At 49.6% G+C, this 7,520-nt stretch overlaps 1 non-coding gene across 1 annotated transcript; it reads right to left on the reverse strand.

The window, feature by feature from the left end:
• Positions 1-4,188: 4,188 nt before the first annotated feature.
• On the reverse strand, positions 4,189-4,261 carry TRNAM-CAU. The gene has a single exon. It is a non-coding gene; the product is annotated as a tRNA-Met (tRNA).
• Positions 4,262-7,520: the final 3,259 nt, after the last annotated feature.

The following is a 7,520-nucleotide window of genomic DNA, read 5'->3' on the forward strand; positions in this document are numbered from 1 at the left end:
TTTTACCACTGATTTCTGGGTTTGGGTGGGGAAACTTGCCTTTATAATTAACCAAATAGAAAAGCAAAAACCAAAATGGCCTGATAATGTGGTCAGTGTTTTCAAAGAACCAGCTCCTTCTGATGGATTGCTTAGACCTCACTCAGCAACTTCCAGGGTGGGGAAGGAATTTTACACCTTAGTTTTGTTTGTAACTTTCTTGGTGGGTCAGAGAATTCTTGGAACCTTCAGAAAGCTCAAGAAGAAAGGTATGTGCCTGTACAAACCTTCAGACTGTATCAGGGGTCGGTAGACAACACTCCACTCCTGACCCAGGTTAAGACTCCATGAGCTGGTCTAACCACATCCCAAGGAAGTGTTCATGCATGTACACGCTCTCTCTGCTTTTAGCTCCTGCTTGAGGATACCTAGTATCTGAGTCTTTGGAAGGCCTAATTTTTCTTCTGCCATTCTGTAATATTTTGCCTGGCCCTCTCCAGGTGGAAAAAGCCCAGCTCCTGAAACCAAGCCATAGAGGCCTGCTTCCTTGTCCTTGTCCATTCTGCCGCCTCTTTGCTTGCTTGGTGTAGGCACTGCTGAGACAGCTGAAGTTTGTAGCTTAGGGTTATCACCGGCAGGAGGTGCAAAGCCAGGAGCCAAGCATGCCAACCTTTGCACCAAGACACAGGTACCTCGTTCTTGCCAATGGACCATGAGTGAGGAATGAGTCTCGTTCCTGGACCAAGGCTAAAGGAGTAGGGGCATCCCCCCCAGGTTCTCAGTCCCCTTCTACCGGCACAAGGTGAGGATGTGGAGGCCCTCGGGGATTGCAGGGCCATGAGGTGGAAGCATCCACTGGGCAAGACACAAATTTTTAACAAGTGTCCACCGATAGATGAATGGACAAGCAAAATGTGGTATCTGTAATATGCAAGGGGATGTATGATTCAGCCGTTGAAAGGGAGGAAATTCTGACACCTGCTACAACGTGGATGAGCCTTGAAGACCTTGTGGGAAGTGAAATAAGCCAGTCACAAAAGGACAAATAACTGGGATTTACTCCTAAGGGATCCTTCGATCATTCATAGAGACAGACAGCAGAAGGGTGGTGACGGGGCTGAGGGAGAGCGAGAAGTGGGAGGTTAGTGTTTAGGGACAGAGTTTTGCTTTTGCAAGGTGATGAGGATTCTGAAGATGGATGGTGGTGACGGAAGCACAGCAGTGTGGCTGTGCGCAGTGCCACTGACCTGTAAGCCTCAGGGTGTGAAGATGGTGTAAGTTCTGTTAGGCGTATTTCACACAATTAAACCAACAGCTAGGGAATTACAAAGGTCAAGTTCAGAATAGTGGTAACCCCTGGGAAGGCAGGGAGAAAAAATGGGTCACAAAGTGACAAAAAGAGAGCTTCAGCTCCCTCTGCGGTGTTTATTTCTTCAAAAGTAACGTTGGTCAGAATAAATGAGTGCCTCAGGGAGACCATCAAGAAAGGGGACAGACAACCCACAGAAGGGGAGAGAATATTTACAAATCCTATTTCTGGTAAGGGACTTTATCCAAAATATATAAAGAATTCTTAACAATAAAAAGACAAGTAAACCTGTTGTTGAAAGGGCAAAGGATTTGAATAGACATGTTTCCAAAGAAGGTATACAAGATGGCCAGTAAGTGCAGGAAAGGATGCTCACCGTTACTGGGAAAATGGAAATCAAACCCATAATGAAAAACCACTTCACACCTGCAAGGATTGCTAGAACGAAACAACAGCAAGTGTTGGTAAGGATGTGGAGAAATTGGAACCCCAACTGGTGCACCTGCTTTGAAAAACAGTTTGGTAGCTCAAACTGCCCAACGTAGAGTCACCACGTGACCCAGCAGTCCCACTCCTGATGCGGGGCTCCATCCCAGGACCCTGGGATCATGACCTCAGCCAAAGGCAGACATTTAACAGACTGAGCCACCCAGGTGCCCCTTAACCAACTAAAATTTAAATAAAAACTTGAAACAAAAAAGCGCAACAGAACAAAAAGGGAAACTTTATTAAAATGGTAGATTTAAATCCAAACATATCAGTAATTACATTAAATGTAACTACAGTAAATGTTCCTGTTAATCTGTAGAGGTTATATGACTGGGTTAAAAATATCTCAAATATATGTGTTTAAAAGAGACATTTATTTTTAGGGGTGCCTGGGTGGTACAGCGGTAAAGTGTCTGCCTTCGGCTCAGGGCATGATCCCGGTGTTATGGGATCGAGCCCCACATCAGGCTCCTCTGCTATGAGCCTGCTTCTTCCTCTCCCACTCCCCCTGCTTGTGTTCCCTCTCTCGCTGGCTGTCTCTATCTCTGTCAAATAAATAAATAAAATCTTTAAAAAAAAATAAAAGAGACATATATTTTTAAAGATTTTATTTATCAGAGAACACAAGCAGGAGGAGTGGCAGGCAGAGGGTGAGGGAGAGCAAGGAGTCCAATGTGGGGCTTGATCCGAGAACCCTGGGATCATGACCTGAGCCAAAGGCAGATGCTTCATCAACTGAGCCACCCAGGCGTCCCTAAAAGAGATGTATTAAAACAAGGATACGTAAAGTATGAAACTCAGAAAAAGATGCTTCTTCACACTAAATCAAAGCAAACCGATACTATATTACTATTAGACCACATGTAGTCTAAAATTAAAAGCAGTATTTGCAATAAAGGTGAACGTAAGTGTTCGATTCAGGTTCAATTCACGAGATAATTCTATACTTTATGCATTTATTAATGTAGCCTCAAAATATATACAAATTTACAAAACAGACAAATCTATCAATAACCAATAGTTCAAACAGACAAAACCAAACCAAACCGGAAGATTAAAAAAAGAATATAGAAGACGAAAATGAGTAGGAAACTCAATACAGTGCATACAACCACTACAGAATACGTTTTCTTTTCCCACATACACTAAAAGCATTTACAAAACAGGACCATGCACTGAGCTGTAAGTTTCAGAGGATTTAATTCTTACAGAATATATCCTATGGCTGGGGTGCCTGGTTGGCTCAGATGGTAGAGTGCCTGATTCTGAATCTCAGGGTGGTGAGTTCAAACCCCTCAGTGGGTGTACAGCTTACTTTAAAAATTAAAAATAAGTAAAAAATATATATAAAATAAAAATATGTAAAATGCAAATATTGATGTGAAGATCAAAGACAGAATGTCGATAAAAATTAAATTTCCTTATAACTAGCAGCCCATTGACAAATACTTGAGGCACTGTCTCATTGTTAACGCTTTGCTAGAGGGAAAAACCACCTTGGTTTGATAATCCCTAAGCCTGTAAGTCTTCTTTAACATATGAAAATCCTTTTGGAAACTTCCTTTGTCTTTACCTCCCCCAACTCCAAAGCACACCCTCAACTGCTCCTCACAATCCCAGTGCAGGTTTTTCTGCCCACGGGTCCTGCCCCGGGGCTATAATAAAACCACCTTTTTGCACCACAAACCTCTTGAGAATTTTTTCTTGACCTTTGTCTGGGGAACCCTACTTCAAACCACATCACTATGACCACAAGGCAACCAATTAAGATAGAAATGAATAATAAAAACTAGAAATTTTCCCATTTTGGAAAATAAGAAATATACCTCTAGATAATTGATAGAGAAGAAATCACAAAGTAATTGGAAGCTATTGTAAACCGAATAATCAAAACTTGCAGGGTTCAGATGGAGCTGTGGGTAGAGCCTGGGACGCAGAGGCAGCGCCGCACCTCGCTGTCCTGGGCCACGTGGGGGGCCCCGCGCTGACAGCCCAGGTTGCCCCCCACTCCTCGGCTGGCTCTTGAAAGCCGGGTCTGGGGTGGACGAGGGTATAGTCTCTGGAGAACATGGAGACACCGTCTTGCTCCGAGTACAGCTGGGGCAAAGAGAAGGGTCTAGGAGACGCATTTTCCCAGATGCTGCAAAAGCGAGCGCACCACTCGGCACTGTTCAGGCCATTTGCGCGCAGTCGCGCCAACACCGCACGTTTTTTCACTTACGGCTTTTTCTTCTCGGGGGTGGGCCGTGGTCCTTCCTTCCGCCCGGGGCTGGTGTTCCTGCTGAGGGAGGCCCCCTACTGTTGGGGACACCCGTTCCTCCGCCGGGGGCGTCCCGCTCCTTGTAGGGCTTCTAAGCACCCCCGCTGCAAGTCTTTCAGCCCACACGCATTAGGGCCCAGCAAAACGGGCGTGCCCTCTCTGAGGCTCGAACTCAGGACCTTCAGATTATGAGACTGACGCGCTGCCCACTGCGCCAAGAGGGCCGCTGGAGAAACGCTCTTCTTTACTACTGAAGGGAAGTGCCTACGGCCCCTTCTGTCGCCTGAGCCGCCTCCGCGCGTCTGTCTATCCCTGCAGCGACCCGGGGGTCCCCACCCCGCAGCGGGCCCCACGCCGTTGGCATGTGCGGACACGCGGGGACATTTGGGGACACGCGGGGAAGGAGCGTCGCTCTTGGGAGAGGAGCGGTCTCGGCGGAGAGAACGCGCGCCGAGCCCCCCAGCCCCGCGCCGACTCGGCGCGGATCAGCGGCGCGCCCGGCAGGTGCACAGGCTCCGAGGGTGACCCCGCCGACGCGTTCGGGCGCTGGGAGGGCGCGCGCCTGGCTTGGGCGCAGGGCAGGTGAGAGGGCCCCTCCGAGCCCGGTGTCAGTCCTGATGGCGCGGGGGCGGGTGGTCGGACCTAAGGCTAGCGGTGCTGACTAGCGGGACAGAGGCTGGAGGGGGCGACACCGGCTGCGGGTGGGCGGCAGGGGGCGCCCCTGAGTAAGAGGGTGGGTAGGGCTCCTGTAGCCGGCCGGGACTGAGCGGGATAACGGGGAAAGAGAGGGGCTGAGAGCTGTTTGGGAGTGAGGTCTGCAGGCCTTGGTGCTGGGAGTGAGGTAGGGGAAGGGACAGAAGATTCCAGAAGACTCTTGGGATGTGAACTCAGTAGGAAAGCACAGGGAAGAAACTATGGTTACTTTGGACTTGCCAGTTTATTAGAGTCTCTATTTTTGTATTTCTTCCCCAATAATTTGATCCCTGGGGCATGTAATCTTGAAGGCCAGAAGACTGGCTCCATTCCTCCCAGCAGGGTTTTAAGTTTCATTGTAGTAAGAATGCAGGTGGATAGATGGGTGGGTGGGCAGAACGTACAACCATCCCTAGGAAGGCACTCCTTCCTTACTCCTTGTTTTTTTCCTCTCTTCCTTACTTCTGCAGGGAAATTTCTGTTGCGGATGCCCAGAGGGATGGCTCCCAAGGAATCGTTACCTGTCGCATTTACCCAGCGATTATTACAGGTAAGAGGACTATGTTGCACTTGTCAGCTTATTCACTCCCCAGCTCTTGTGGGATTCTTGCTTTCGCCAGAATAACAGTGTATTTTCATATCTGGTAGGACTAGCCCCTTCCCCCTCCTTGTGCCTTTAGGGTTGTGGTGCTCCATTGGAAACGGGCTTCTGGTCATTTCTTGCACCACAGTTCACACTGAATCCCTCTTACTTCCCTGATTTCCTATCCTGTGCTTCCAGATTGTTCTCAGTTGTTCGCTATGTGTCAGTCCTGCCTCCTCTATTGATTAAGTGTTCTGTGATCCAGGGACAGGATCTGAGCCACCCCTAAGTACACCACATTCAGAAGGATGAGTGTTGGGGGCTCTGGGCCCCACCCCGAGCCACCCTGTGCTGCCATCTCCTGCCCAGAGTCAGAGCTGGCGGGAGAGCGTGCCCTGAGCAAGGAACACTGCATGGAGAGTCAGCGGCTTGGGTTTGGTTTTCTCTCAGCCGCTTTGTGGCTTCCCCTTCCTTTCATCCTGGGGTGGCACAACTTCTGCCCCAAGAATAGAAGGCAGAACCTGACAGTGGGAGGGGTTCTCCGGCGCTGTCAGAGCTGTGAAGGCAGAGCTCCCGCTACCTCTCCCACCTTGAGAAACTGCAGAGGGGAGGACACGGTTTGTTCGTGGAATCTCTCTAAACAGACTTTGCAAGGTGTCCCCGCGCCCAACTTTGAGTCGTTTCTCACTGTCCTTTAGGGGAGATAGCCATCAGGGCCCTGCAGTGTTAAGGCGGACCCTCAGCCTCCCAGCCAGATGAGACAGACTGCCATCCGGGGCCTTGCTGCCTTCCTTCCATCTGCCTGCTCATCCTAATCTGCTTCCTGGGCTCCTGCACAGCGGCCTGGAACTAGCAGAGATGTTTCTCTCTCTCCGTCACTTCTTCGCAACCTTTGCTGTTCCCCCGAGGTGATTTTTCTATCTTTGGGGCAGAGGTTGGTTCGGAATTTTCTGGACCCCTCACAGCAGGTACATAAGAGCTCGTTTTAGCTTATTGATAGGCCTGAGAAGGGAGGGCCTGAGAGGAGAGGCAGGTGCAGCAGGGGTTGGGGACTTATTGTGAGGAGTCAATGTTGGAGACCCCCCCAGGACTTGGGTGGGCAGGGAGTGAGGAGCTGAGGGGAAAAGCAGGCATCAAGGAGTGTGAGGGGAGGCTCTGCCTTCTCTCTTTCCCTGGGACTTTCTTACTGGCTTCTTTGTTACTGAAATCATTCCTTCTTTACACTTAGCTCAGAAATGTTGCCTGCCACGAGCCCCTCCCTTGATTCTTTGGTGTGTATTTGGTCGTCCCCTCTGTTGCACTCCAGCTCTCTGGGCATGACACATTGTGTTTGAGACACCCAACACGTTATCAGCTCCAAGGAGACTGACAGGTTTATCTTCTCAGATTCTGTCTCCACTGCATCCATCGCAGTTCCTTTTCCGTGAGTGAAAATCCATTCTCTCTAGGTTGTTCCTGGAGTCTGTGATTTCAGGGGCGCAGTGAGGAAAAACCGCTTTGTGTGTACTGGGCCCCTGATAGGACTCCATCGACAGGGTCCTGGGGGTTTGTGGGGGGGGGCAGTAGCAAAGAAAGTAGAACTCCCCCCACCCAGGGAGGGTCAGGTCATGAAATCCACCAGCATGCAAAGTGAAGCCTTCCAGGGTCCCAGGATGGGATGCCTGCAGTTTTCTGGACCTTCCACCAGGGGGGGCAGCCTTGCATTGCCTCTAACACCCAAATGCTTTGCGGTGGATGCCAGGAGCCTTGCCTATGAGACCTGGCCTCTGGTCTCTGCTTTGACTGGCTGCGTGATCTGAAGAAAGTCTCTTCACTTTCTGGGTTTGTTTCTCTTCTATAAGGAACAGGGCCAATCCCGTCCAGTTTATTCTGTGATACCAGCATCCCATAAATTCCCTGGGCTGTGACCATGCCATCTGGGGAGGGGGGACTAAGTCCTCTGCCTTCTACTTTTCTCATAATGCCCTTAGAAGACCAGGTCTTGGAGACTACTGTGCACGGCTGCTGGAGTGAGGTGCCTCTGTTCATCTCCAGGTCGGCCATGATTGGTTGTCTTTTTTTTTTTTTTTTAAGATTTTATTTATTTACTTGACAGAGATAGAGACAGCCAGTGAGAGAGGGAACACAAGCAGGGGGAGTGGGAGAGGAAAGAAGCAGGCTCATAGCAGAGGAGCCTGATGTGGGGCTCGATCCCATAACGCCGGGAT

This window comes from Ailuropoda melanoleuca, chromosome 12 (assembly GCF_002007445.2).
Source record: "Ailuropoda melanoleuca isolate Jingjing chromosome 12, ASM200744v2, whole genome shotgun sequence".
In the NCBI taxonomy this organism is placed as follows: domain Eukaryota; kingdom Metazoa; phylum Chordata; class Mammalia; order Carnivora; family Ursidae; genus Ailuropoda; species Ailuropoda melanoleuca.